Source organism: Rhipicephalus microplus, chromosome 5, assembly GCF_043290135.1.
Source record: "Rhipicephalus microplus isolate Deutch F79 chromosome 5, USDA_Rmic, whole genome shotgun sequence".
Lineage (NCBI taxonomy): Eukaryota > Metazoa > Arthropoda > Arachnida > Ixodida > Ixodidae > Rhipicephalus > Rhipicephalus microplus.
This window is the reverse complement of record NC_134704.1, coordinates 35,418,856-35,433,363: the sequence shown is the minus strand read 5'-3', so window position 1 is coordinate 35,433,363 and position 14,508 is coordinate 35,418,856. Positions and strand designations below refer to the sequence as shown.

The 14,508-nt window shown below is 47.1% G+C and overlaps 1 protein-coding gene across 1 annotated transcript in view; it reads left to right on the top strand.

Annotated features, from left to right (window-relative positions):
• Positions 1-297: 297 nt before the first annotated feature.
• Positions 298-14,508, top strand: part of LOC142817725 (uncharacterized) — a 461,268-nt gene continuing 447,057 nt past the window's right edge. Inside the window, exon 1 of the mRNA XM_075895197.1 lies at positions 298-661. The gene's annotated coding sequence lies outside the window, so the exon portion shown is untranslated. The remainder of the gene's footprint in view (positions 662-14,508) is intronic.

Here is a 14,508-nt window from a genome sequence, read left to right as displayed (position 1 = left end):
GAAGCCGCACATCAACTCGCATATTTATTCGCGGTACAGTACGAATGCGTCACACAAATTTATTCTACTCTTTCACCAGTGCGAGACGCTTAGGCAAGGAAAACGGCGAAAAAGTCGAAGCATGCATGTGACTGCTTTCAGCAGAAGGAACTTCGACGCAGTTATGTCGCGCTGGCCGGCTGCGAATCCGCGGGTTGAACGGCTCGCCGTCGACCGTGACAGAGCGTTTCTCTGTCTGTGACTCAGAATTCACCGATAACCGACGAAGATAACCATCGCCTATAGCAACAGCAGACACCGAGACGGTGGGACCGTCCTGTTGTTGTCCGTACGTTGAGGGCCCGAAATAGCGAACAGGACTGGCGGCGGGTCACCTTGGCGGGAAAAGCCAGATACTCGAGAAACAGAGTGGGACATATTGAGACTGTGCGCGACATATGAGTGTTTCGCGACATGTTGACTTGTTGTGGGGCCTTGGACTCGTGAACGAGGACATGCGGAGGGACGTGACCTCAAGCTATACGAGTCATGGTAACTACTGGTGTCGCTAACGAGCAAGAGATAGAACCAAAAGAAGGTCGTCAGGGACCCAACGTTGCTCTTCATGCTCGCCTGGTTCACGGCCTTTCAAAGCTCTGGGCTTCAACGCAGCGTAACGCAGGTGAGGTTACGTCTCGCAACGAAAGCGAATTTCAGGTAACCGGCTGTTTAGAGTGACTGTATAGATGTACTAGCACATTTATGTGCTTTTTTTACAACTAACTATTGCGAATAAAAGCTAAAAGCCATGCATAAAGCCTTTTCAGCAATTATTTAGTTCAACCTGTGCGTGGGTCCCTTCACAGGAGTTAGGGGTGGGGGTGAGAGGACAGCTTGTACGGGATGCGTACGTATCTCTCAGTGAGAGAAGGGAGAGATGTAAGATGTATATATATATGTGTCAATGAATATTAGGGCATAGAAGCACTACCGTATACCCTCTTTCCTTCTGCTGAACTTCGCATGAAAGCGAGAACCGCAGTGCTATGCAAAGCGTGTGCACGGTGAATGGGGCGGGAGAGGGGAGAACTCCCCCGGTCACCTAAGAGGGGGGGGGGCAAAGTCTACCTACCCCATCATCATCATCATCATGATAATCATCATCATCAGCCTGACTACGTCCACTGCAGGACGAAGACCTCTACCATGTTCCGCCAGTTAACCCGGTCTTGTACTTGCTGCTGCCAATTTATATCCGCAAACTTCTTGATAGCATCTGCCAACTTATAACCTTCTGTCTCCCCCTAACCCGCTTGCCTTCTCTGGGAATCCAGTTAGTTACCCTTTATGACCAGCGGTTATCCTGTCTATGCCCTACATGCCCGGCCCAAGTCCATTTCTTCTTCTTGATTTCAACTATATGATATCCTTAACCCCCGTTTGTTCCCTAATCCACTCTGCTTTCTTCTTGTCTCTTAAGGTTACACCTACCATTTTTCTTTCCATTGCTCGCTGCATCGTCCTCAATTTAAGCTGAACCCTCTTTGTATGTCTCAAGGTTTCTGCTCCGTAGCTAAGCACCGGTAAGATACAGCTGTTATATACGTTCCTCTTGAGGGATAGTGGCAATCTACCTGTCATAATTTGAGAGTGATTGCCAAATAATGACAGGTAGACCTACCCCATACCATTGACATAATGGCACGGAGGCGCTGCGCCAAACCTTCACCTCGCCCCTTACAAGGAAACCCGCTCACGCTTATGGAGTAGTGTCATTACTACCACTGGCTGCTGCTCGGCCACGTTATGTCAACTAACTCTCGCACGAGATAAGTCCTGCACGGTGTTCGTAGTTCACGCATGCATTATACCTCGTCATTCGTGAGATAAGCTCTTTAGTTAGTTCTGGGTGAAGAATAGCCGGGCGCCGCCACACCATTGCCCACTTTTCTTGCTACCTCACAGCGTGACCTTTCGAGGAAGACATATTGCACGCGCGCCGTAAGTCCGCGGGTATTGTAAAATGTGTAAAGGTCGCGTTCTGTCAATTCACATGTTACGTACAACCAGTAATCGCGTCGTTTCCTAGGCTAGTTCGCAGTCAGCGTATTCCCTTCAAAAAAAAAAAAGAAAACGAAAATTGAGTAGAGAGAGTGTCTTTTTGTCCCACTGAAATAATCACCCACTTTGCGCACATTTACTTGCATTATCGCTTCGTTCACGGCACTTCCAGGTCGCGAACGACATGCGCATTGGGAAAGTGACGTGGCATTGCTGATAAAAGACTGGCGAGTGCCGAGTTACCCAGAATTGCAAGCAAGCCAGATAATGTGGGACAAAAAGATGCCCCTTTGATTCAGCCTTTTCTTTTGTCTCTCTCGCTCTCTCTTCATAGTGCAGATAACGAAAGCGCTGCTCTTGCACGCCTGGACGAGTCATTGGTTCACCTCATTGTAAGGAGAATTTTGCGTACGTTTTAATCACACATTTCTAATAGCTTGTGTTTGCATCGCCGGTTTAACGGCAGGCCTTCGAAGTGGTGGTATATTATTGTAGACAGCGTGATAGTTAAAACAAATGTGTCATGTGTACACCATTGCACGCTTTTTTTTTTACCTTACTGACGTATCTACGCAGCGCAGCGGGAACTGCCTTATCAGTCATCCAGCAGCTAGTCGAGCTGTAGGTGTGATCTAACTTTGGACTAGCTCCTGTGCTCGTTAATCTCTGTAGCGTTTTCGTGCTGCTTATAGTTGCATTTATGCGGATACTGTGTTTGTGTTCATGCACCAGTGCTGTTGCAAATGCATGTCGCAAGTTTGAACACGATCTTCGAATGCTGTATTTTGTGAGGTGGAGGGCGCGCACTTGCACAGGTGCAGTAATATTTCGTGAACTCGAAAGATGTCAATTTTGTGGCTGAACTTCTTTATCGTGATCGCAAATGAGGTGACGTTTTTAGAGAACCGTAATTAGAAGGTACCACGCTCTGCGTTTTTATCTGCATGTTTTTTTTTCAAGGCACATATAGGCATTTTGGCTTATACGCGCCGAAAGGAAAACCAAGAGGCTGGTGCTTTTCGTGTCTATAGCTGTAATTTCATCGAACTGCTGTTACACCCAGCGAGCGTGTTCGTCAAAGAAGAGCTTGAGAATTGGGGCCCCAAGAAGCTTGGGGAACCAAGACGTCTCAGACACGCCAGGGTGCATGCGCAGAACCCAAGCCAACCTTAGGCTCCTGCGTAGCCTAAGATTTGACCCAATGTTGACCCAATGTTGACCTAATGTTGACCCAAGTTGACCCAATGTTGACCTAAGATTTGACCCAGTGTTGACCCAAGGGCCTTGGATCAACACGAACGCAAGAGCCCAATATCCAAGCAATTTTTTATTTTATTTTTGGGCCTTGGGTCAAGTTTTAAAAAATTGAAAAATAGCGTGGGTCCCCAAGGCGTCTTGGGGCGCGAGCACGGAGGAAGAAATATTTAAAAGGTTGTGTGTTGTTGTGTTTGGATTTAAAAAGAAACCCGCCACGCGTCCACAATCTCGGAGGCCATGCCTAAACGGCGGCAGTTCTCTTTTCTGCCGCAAGACACCGCCAGCATGATCTGGCCCTCGGGGCTCCGGCATTGTGACACATCCGGTCGCCTCAAGGAACGGAGTTGCACTTCCTAAATGTTTCTTTCTCCGTGGTCGCGAGTGAGACGACGCAGACGCAACGCGTATACCATGATGTGGCATGGCCCGCGTCTCACATGGTTAAACATATCCTGCGTTTGGCCCAGTTCTCAAACCCTAACTGCTCATCCTTCGAACGCAAGAGCAACCTACGCAACGCAACTTGGGGGGCCCAGTGTCTTGGGCTCTCACTTCTTAAACTCGCCGAAATTTCTCTTCTTGTGCACGCACCTCTCAAGGCTGGATTCGTTGATTTTCCAAGATATACACCAACAAGTCCAGCACCAGCCTCTTCTGCGAACTTCGAAAACGGTCGAACGTTTGGTTGATTACGCGAAGTTCAGAAAGGCCATCACTCATCTATCCTTGAACGGGTACTCACTTGTGATCGTAGTTTTATGCAAATCGCCTTGATACTAGCCACGGCGGCGCCTGCATGCACCGATGTTTTTCTTGAATAAAGCTGGCAACAAACACAAAAAATGGGAGAGGGTAAAAGTTGCAGATGTGGTCGAGAGTCCGCCACTCGAAATTATGTATGGCGTCGTTTTCTTTTTTCTTTTTTTTTTGACTGAAATACTAGCAGTTTATACAAGTATTTAGCTGCCCACAATCACGTTTTATACGCCATACCAGTGTGATTCACCACGCATCTTTTTTTTTTTTTTTGAGTGATGGACACGGTGGCTGCTGCGGCACTCCTCAATGCACGCAACTCTTAACACGTCACTGGCCAAATTTTATTCATAGCTCCTTCCGTGGTTTCCATCTCCGCTTTTATTCTTTAATACACAAATCTCACTGTTTTTTTATTACGTTGTTTGTCATGTTAATTTTCTTCAGGTTTTCTCACGGGCTGTCGCTCCGGGGGTACGTGACAATCTCGGCGCTTCGAATTTCAGCTTGCCCAATTCATCTTTTTTTTTTTTTTCAAACGCATTATAAAACGGAAATGTCAAGGAGTGAAGTCGCGGGAAACTGATCACCTTTCTTCAATGCATCGCGGAGACTTTTATTTTTTAGTTTTCATGGAAAATAAAACGTAAGTGAAGGAAAAGGAGGGAATTCATCCTTTTTAGTGACCAAGCCGGACACCCAACGTGATTAATGAATCGCCAGGAAAGACTTGTGAGCCAGGGGAAGAAGAGTAAGGAAAAAAAAAGAAGGCACAACGGTAGAGGCAAGATAAGACAAAAGAAGGCGGGTCGAGTCCAGTTTGAGCTCCGTATTTCAGCCTCGACCGTTTCTCGGGCGCGCACTCGGAGTGTGTAAATTGTCGATGGCTCGGGGGAGCGGGGCACTTCGCAAGTGCGCGTGCGGCGTAGCACATATGAATGGCTTTCGCGATCGCTTCGGAGCGGGGCCGCCGAACCAATGAGAGCCAGAATCGAAATTTCCTGCGCGCTTGCGCAGCCGGGTTCCCTCTTCACGTGAACGCGTCACAATCCTCGGTGTCGACTGCTTAACCTCCCCGTGGCGGTTCTCTTTCCAAACGCTACGTGGCGCCAATGTCTACGGGATTCAGCCGTTGTAAATCATGGGTAAACGTAATAGTCCGCACGTGTGCGCTTGTGCATTTCTGCCTTTTTTCGTTCTCTCTTCATCATAGTTTGCATTTCATGTTCGTGTTTTTTTCCCACTTTTGTTTTGATTGAGGCCCTTGAGAGCTGCGTACCCTCTACAAAGGGTATAGCCACAATCCATCCATCATCGTTATTGCGAACTCGCTTGCTCTGGGATTTGATGCATTGTGGCCAAACTGCAGCTTGGCAGCTCGTGTAATGCTTCTCAGCCATGTATGCTATCAAAGTATTAAAGCGCGCGGCTTTCTTATGGCCATTTCGCTCATGATCGCTCACGCCTGCGATGATCGGCCTGTTACTGAAGAAATGGTCTTGGGATCCTGGCATCGCAGCCTTTCGACCAGGAAAGCTGAACGAATCATTCTGCAGTTCTCGAAGTCGGTCGGTTTAAAACCTCTTTTTCAATCAACCATCGAATGACCTCAGTATCGAAGTTCGTCGTTCGTTGCTTCGTAAATCAATTGCCACAAAAATTTCTCGAATACGTATACCTCGAACAGTAACGAAACTTCTCGAATAGTAACGCATCTCGTTATTGACGAGATGCGTTACTGGGATTCCTTGCTCGTTTTAAGCGCTTTCTTTCTTCTTGTCCCGAAGAACGCGCTGGGGGCTACAAAGACAGGGATGGCAAGCACGGAAGTTACGTCAGCATAGGCGTGCGCACAGAGGTGGGGGGGGGGGAGCTAGCCTCATACATTGACATATTAGGGGGAGGGGTGCTGCGACTCAGCGGAGGGTGCAAAGTCATGCCCACGCATTGACATAATTGGCATAGGGGGTACTGGGACGAATTTGCGTCCCCCCCCCCCCCGTTTTTCTCTGAAGGAGAACCCCGCGCACGCTAATGAGGGTTAGCGCAGATGATAAAACCCGTGGCGCCCTCCCGCTGTGAGCGCGGCACACGATGCGATCCGATCAGGCACTTGACGGACCTTGGTGGCAGGAAGCGCGTCTCATCCAAACGCCGCTCTTCTTTCATGTCGTTAAATAACCAATGGCATGCTATCTGTTGTTCGTCAAACAGCAGACGGCAACATCTTTGAAGAGTGTTAGCACAGGCTTCTGTATAAAGAGAGGACGCTTGAGAAGGTGGTCTGAAACTGATCTCATCTGCTGTAGTAGGCTTCAAAATTTTCGATCGGAGACAATAGGGTGGAATCGGAAAGCGCGTAGCCCTGACCGGTCCCAGGCTCAGTAGTCACGCTGTCCACGTGCCTTCTAACGAAATAAGGGGGCGAATAAATAATTAGGCAAGAAATGAGCCGCTGCATGCATGAAAGCGAATGCGACAAGGGAACCACTCTCTGGACTTCAAACCTGTAGTCACCGAAGCCTTAGATTCCTCATCAAACTCAAAATCTGACCGCCGTCGTAGTCAACACAAAGATATGCGAAAAATCATCATACAATGATGCGTCCGATGACCACTGAGCTACGGTGGCGGTCATCCCATCGTCAAGTTCATAAGGTGCATTGAAACATGACAGCGTCAGCCAGCGCCCCACGAAGAAACAGGGTGACAACGGAGGCAGTGCTGCGAAACCCCGGGAAGTGCGGAAACCTGCGATGTCTCCGACTCTGCAGGCAGAGCAAGACCACGTCAGACTCGTAAAGCATTTCGGGGAAGTGGAGTTCGTTGGTTGGTTGACCCTTATTAACCTGGTGCAACCCACTACGAGGGAGGGGGAGGGAGGTGATCGGCCATGAAACAAGTGGTAACTTGTTATACAAATGAAGTTGTTTATAATCTAAAAATGTTTGGCTATAGATAGTTTTGAAATGACTCATTCTTTTAATATAATGGACTGATACCAAGAAGAAAAAGATAGCTATCACCTTCGCGTAGAGGATACACGAGGGACCACATGACTTTTGTTCTCCAATTTCCGAATAAAAGAAGAATGCACTGACGCAATGTTGTTATACTGCAATAAATGCACCTTTTCATGCACGTATACATTTAATAAATTTGTTCGCACACACAAACGGCTATTATGAATGGTTTCTGGGCATTTTTTTTTTGTTCGTTGGCTAGCTTTTCGTAGTTTCCCTTCGGCCTTGCCTCGCACTAGCACGCGCTGCGGATCTCATTAAAATTTCAGTGGTGAACTAGAGCGCGACGGCGTTATATATATATATGAAACACTGCGTGACCTGCACGTGATAATAATGCAACTTTTTCTGTCGTAAGAGAAACGTCATTAGTCACTTTGGGGTTCAGCATGTACAGCTTTGGCGTTTGTGTTTTTACACTGTATACGGCAGCTGAGCCTGTTTAAATATTCCCTAATCCTAATGATGCGCTCAAGTATTGTTAAAAAAAAACTAAGTTCCTATGTATTTACTCGAAAGCTAGAGCCATCTTATTTCTCCTCTTCTCAGCCGACGTTAAACCCGAGCCGTGCCAAGCGTTGTCTTCATTTCCTTCACTCGAGGCGGCACGCTCTATTTTGATCGCCACCCGAAGGAGGGCGCCACAATGGCATCGTGTGACGTTACGCAAAAAGTCGTCACGCCAGAATTTGTGACGTCATAATGACGTCACAAAGTTTTGCTGTCAGTGACATCATGATGTTGTCACGCGGTGCAGCCTGTTTAAATGGACTCCGTGTAAGACTTTCCCGAGTTTACAAGTCGATGGGAAGTAAATAATTTATTGCACGCAACATCAGTGGTCCTGGGCCGCCATTACTACCAAAAGCGTGCTTCACTGTAGCACTGCGCTTTGAACATTGACGGTACATGTTTGATAGAATGAACGTAAGGTTAGAATGATAAAGTGATGGGATAGAGCTCGCCATCCTGACCTTTCGTGCGCGATACAACGCAATAGTCGTTCACGTTTTACGGGGCCTTCCCAAAGCATGGGTCCAGTGGAATGTCAGATAATACACTATAGCGAATAGCGAGAAGCGGGAGAGCTGCTTCACAGTATGGTCTAGCAGCTTTGAGTTGAGCGACGCGTGACGTCGGTGGACGTTGCCGTTTTGCCTCGCCAGGTAGCTCACGTTCGCAGTTCCATGTATGGGCCGGTCGCATACGAAATCTTGTCGGCAGTCGTGTACGAGTACCTTTCGCTCACTCGTTGCTTCAGTGTCTCGCGCTGTAGAACAGTGAAACATGGAGCCACGTCGTGCAATTCTCATCTCCCATATAGTTTACAGGTTCTATACTGTGTACACCTTCGCGCTGATAACGTTGTCGGCTTCAAGTCATAGAATTCAGCAGCATCCTACGAAGCTCGGTGTATAGAAAGAGAGATCGGTGGCTCCGGTGAAGCATTAACAGGATTGGCTCTCTTCTCTCGCGACGTGAAAGAGTTCAATCACGGTAAGTGTCGGGGCCGGTTCCTCGGTTGGCTCTCCCTGTGTTAGACTATACCTGCGTCCATGCAAAGTGTCGTGACGTGAATATTGTATGCAAGGCTGGAGCCTCGAGAAAAAACCCGAGATTTCTTTTCCCCAGCGCATAGCCTCTTCACAAAATTGCTACGTAGAGCACGTATACAGTAATACACTCTGTCGTGTGCGCGAAATGGACAGTACTTACAGTACAGAAAGGTTCTGTATGGTCTTCCCCAAGTTTTACAAATCTGGCCCCCTTATACGCACGTCTCTGAAAAACAAAACCACCACAAAAAATGGCACGGTGTATATGTTCACCTCTATATACGCTTCTGCTAGGAGGTGCGTGGCTTCGCATCCTCTTTTTCACATTCGGCGCAGTGAATCAGGAGAGCTTTGTTACATCTTCCATTCGTCACGTATGCGTATAACACCGCTACACACGCGACAACAGGATTCTCCCCTTTCTTTCTGTTGTACGGATGCGAACCATCGTGCACGCTGGACACTATCCTCCCATACACGCCCGACTCCTCTGAATACACTGCAATTTCTGATGTTGCCAGGTACGCAGAAGATTGCAGACGATTGGCCCGTTCACTGACAACCGAGGACCAAGGCCACCAGAAGCTACGGCATGACACCGACCGACATCTCTCTACTTTCACGACTGGTGCTCTCGTTTGGCTCTGGATTCCACCGAGCACTCCTGGCCTTTCGTCGAAATTACTGGCACGATACCACGGGCCCTACCGCATTCTCGCCCGCACGTCACCAGTCAATTATGAGATTGAGCCTTTGACACAGCCTCATGACTTACGCCGTCGTGGCCGAGAAATTGTGCATGTGAGTCGCCTGAAGCCGTATTACGACCCCGCTATAGTGACTACGCCTTAAGTCGCCAGGTTGGCTACGCTATTCACCGGGGGCCAATGTAGGGAACTGTGCGAACGACGACGAAGCAGCAAGAAACGGCAAGCCACAGCGTTGGTGCACACGCGCGACGCGAGCTTGCGCTTGTTTGTATTTTCGGCCTGCTGACGTTCTTCGCTCTACTGGCGTTCCTCGGCCTTCCAGTAGGTCCGTACGTAAATACACTGCGTGACAAGTGGAACTAAAGGCTGAATAATAGCTGCCGTCTTCGCTCAAGTTCACTTTGAGTTGCTCCGTTATGTCGGAGTTGGACAGTGCTGCTGCAGCCATCACGGCGCTGTAATATTAACTTGTGGTGTTTTACGCGCCGAAACTATCATATATGATTATGAGGCACGTTGTATAATGGACGGCTCAGGAAATTTTAGCCATATGGCGTTCTTTAACGTCACCTACAACGAGTAGGTGACGTCAACTTGTGGCACTCCGCCTCCATAGGAATGCGTATAGGCCGTGGCCGCGATCAAATGCCGAGCACCGCAACTGCTGCGTCACTGCGCGGCCGACAAGAACAATGCAGGAAAGGTGAGATTCGTATACACTAGCGACAAATTACTACGGTGCATCACCATATCTTGTTTGGCGTTGTTAAACTATGATCTAGACATTGGGAGAGATTATTATTCGAACGAAGCTTTTGAAACTCGGAGATTTCGGTGGCGGCGTTGTCACACGTGAGAAGCCCAGAGCCTGCTGGCACACAGAAATGCGGTCCTCGAAGATTGACCAGTCGAATCCCGGCTGCAACGGCTGCATTTCCGATGGAGGCGGAAATGTTGTAGGCCCGTGTGCTCAGATTTGGGTGCACGTTAAAGAACCCCAGGTGGTCAAAATTTCCAGAGCCCTCCACTACGGCGTCTCTCATAATCATATGGTGGTTTTGGGACGTTAAACTCCACATATTCATCAAAATTGACCGGTCAAGTGCGTTTCTGCATGCACGCCGTAATAATTAACGCTCTCTCGATCACGCGATTGTCGAAGATCAGACGCGTTTCTCACACTGCAGTCTGACGTTTTATCGAGGCTATCTTGTAATTTCTTGTTGCCACATTTCTTCATTGCTTGAATACGAGCTCATGACCTCACGTTTCGGTGCCGGCGCCGGAACATGAGGCCGCGCAGGCGTGCCCCCACGCCACGCCTAACTGCGTAGGCGAGCCTCCACCGGGGTGTGAAAGGGCTCGCAATAGAAAGAAATAAAAAGTAGTAGGTCAGGTACGCACGTGCCAAGCTTCGTTTGCCCCCATTTCCTTTACCGCTATGGAAAAGGGCGCTGCATTTTTTTCATCTACAGGTCATTAGCATTGGTTGAACAAATTCTGATCAATTAAATAAATATTGCTGCCATTTTGCGTGTATAGAGTGCGTCCTCAAGTTCCAAGGTGTGCGCATAGCCCATTAAACACTGACAGACAATACAGTTCAGTCAAAGTGAGCTGTCTACTGTAGTTAGCACGTGAGGAGGAAGTTATACGCTTCTATTCATGTGAGCAACCTTACTAAGAAAACTTTCTTTGAAGAAAAAAAAACTAAAATATGCTGTTTCATACGTGATCTTGAGAGCTTAGAGTATGAGATTTATCGGCCACACGAGCTGACATCGCCTTGCTTCATTAGCCGCATATGCCACACGCCTTCTTGATCGCCGTTGTTTGAGAACTTCGTAGGGAGCGTTGACTTTTAGACGCAAGGTTTGCTCGAGATGACACGTCTACGACGAGCTCGACGTGGTAGCTTCATTCTACCCAATATTTGGACTTAATTACGCTGTCAGAAGCTAGGCAAACACACATACCCTCGGCTCATTCGTTGCCCTCGCGTGTACCCATCTGTGCAAGTAAACCTCCGCGAGTGTCTGGCGTATAAGATAACGAAAAGCACAGATGCGCGCACGACCGGTGCGCACACGTGTAAATGTGGTTACGAAATTTTACCTCCAATCGGAGTTTTCATTGCTAGGTTTGTGTATTACTTCATGTCGCTTAATTGAGACCAGTTAAATCAACGAGAGTGTTTTGTAAAGCACCCACGATGCATGGTAGTCCCCCTCAAAAAACTACGTAGAGGTCCGTTGGAAGATTGCCGAGAGGAAGAAGGAGGCTATCTATCTATCTATCTATCTATCTATCTATCTATCTATCTATCTATCTATCTATCTATCTATCTATCTATCTATCTATCTATCTATCTATCTATCTATCTATCTATCTATCTATCTATCTATCTATCTATCTATCTATCTATCTATCTATCTATCTATCTATCTATCTATCTATCTATCTATCTATCTATCTATCTATCTATCTATCTATCTATCTATCTATCTATCTATCTATCTATCTATCTATCTATCTATCTATCTATCTATCTATCTATCTATCTATCTATCTATCTATCTATCTATCTATCTATCTATCTATCTATCTATCTATCTATCTATCTTAAAAATGTTTTTTTTTGTTTGCTTCGGAAGCCAATAAAGTTGACAGGCAACGTAGAAATGGTGTTATGCTCACTTGTCCAAAGCAAATAATAAAGTATACAAAAAAGAGTGAATGAGTGACAGCTGTATGCTGAAAGTTAAATGGGTACATTGTGTTACGAAAACCACAGCCTTTTTTTTTTTTGAAGCACTTACTGGAGCCACGCTGTCAGCGCTGGGATATGGTTAGCGTCAGCATCGACTGCTTCTTTTTTTTTTTGATCGATTTAGTAAACGTCGCGAGTGTCTCTTTTTCAAGCGAGCATTTTCTTTATTCCTTCCTCCGAATTTGTATTGGACGACTCCCGTCGCGGCGTGTGGTTTCCGAAAAACGTGGCATCCGTTCATATAGTCGATTCGATTCCCCGATCGAGCGTTGTTCAATACACAATGTTTTTACTTCTCGTCTTCCTTTCGACACGGGGCTGACGGTGTACTTACTGGAAAAAAGAAGCCCGCGAAAGCATCCGCGCAACCACTTTCAACGTCGTGTGTGCTGACGCTTGTGAAGCGTCGCGACGCCGATCCGTTCACGTGTCATCGCTGTGAACATATATATATATATATATATATATATATATATATATATATATATATATATATATATATATATATATATATATATATATATATATATATATATATATATATATATATATATATACACACACCGTTGCCCGAGCTGGTCTGTTTCTGACAAGCGCGGTCGAAGTCGTTCTTCTTTTATCGGCTCCCGCCCCTCGTAAGAAAATGAACGCGGAAACATAGAATGCGTCTGATTTTGGCTCCGTTTGTATACAACTGACGCTCCCAACGTGTCGTTCGTGCTTGTGCAAGATGCTCCCGATCAATCTTGTTTGCCTTGTTTTCTGTTTTTCTGACTGTCCTGCCATACGCCGGACGCTGTCACATTCCTGCACGATCTTATCCGTGGTCGTTGTCGACAGTCGTAGACAAATCCTCACTTCGTGTTTACCATTTTTTTTTCTGTGTCAAAGAGATTTCGACTCGTTCTTGGCTTTCTGCTTGGCCTGCACACTTGAAGACAAGTCCTTCCTACCTTCCACCTTCCCGTTATTCTTCTGAATGTAAGCGTGTGGGTGTTTGCGTGGTTTTGTTCGTGCGTGTGCGCATGTAACATATGTTTATTGTTCATGTAATGCTGACACACATATTGCATGTATACGTGTCTCAAGTCTCGCGCTTTTTTTGTACGCAATCATCGACTGTATAATTGGGTACGCATTTAATAAGTAAAAATCCCCCCCCCCCCCACCTGGAATTATCGCCCACCACGCTGGTTGTGGTGCTCTGTCGCTGATACGAAGGTCGCGGAATTGAATCCCCGCCACAGCGGCCGCATTTGGGTATAAAAGTATGGATGCCTGTGTGCTTACATTTACCGAGTACGCGTTAGAGAACCCCAGATGGTCGAAATTTTTTGGAGTCCTCTACTACGGCGTCTGCCGTATCGACAATTTCGGGACGTAACTTCCAAACAATTATTGTCAAGTTCGGCGAAAGAGCCCCGCCGCAGTGGTTTAGTGGCTAAGGTACTCGGCTGCTGACCCGCAGGTCGCGGGATGGAATTCTGGCTGCTGCGGCTGTATTTCTGATGGAGGCGGAAATGTTGTAGGCCCGTGTGCTGAGATTTGAGTGCACGTTAAAGAACCCCAGGTGGTCGAAATTTCCGGAGCCCTCCACTACGGCGTCTCTCATAATAATATGGTGGTTTTGGGACGTTAAACCCCACATATCAATCAATCAAGTTCGGCGAAAGAACATAAGAAAATAACTTTACCGATGCCATGAAATCGGTCAGGCGAGCTGGGGATGGGGTCTGGGAAGAGGGTGGCGATGGGGCCTCAGTCCGCTCTGTTTCTGAAAGTGCTTAGGCGGCCCATATGGGCCAGCATTAGATCTGGAGTTGGTCTTCCGAATGCCAGCTGCACAGGACAGCCTCCCGCCACTCTTGTCGCTCAACCTCCGCTAATGGGGCTTGAAGCTTGTTTGGAAAGTGACGATATATATGGTTTCTGCGTGAATCCGTGAGCCACCTTGAATATTGTTCGGCGACACTGTTCATAAAAGAGACTGCAACCCTTTTAGACTGGAGGTTCAGTACAACATGATGCTCAATCTGAAATGTTTGCGCGCGAACACTTTGAGCGCCACGTTTGGAATACGCTGACTTGTCGTTATTTCTGTTATTGCGACGGTACCATCGAAGCACACCGTCAAAGTATGCCAAGGAGGTATGCATGCTTAGTTGAACAGCAACTAACCTGCTGTTTCATTGTACAAATAGATATGTTTATTATTTCTCTTCCTCTGAAGAGACAGTATTTGATGGTTCCTCATTCTTTCAAGGCACCATCCTCCCCTGAACATTTGTGTTATTCCTCTTAATTGAATTAAGCGCATGCTGCTCAGTTTCAGTTCAATGAACTTCTTTTTTACCCTTTTTCTCGTCATTTCGCCGCACAACCGCCATGAAGCGTAC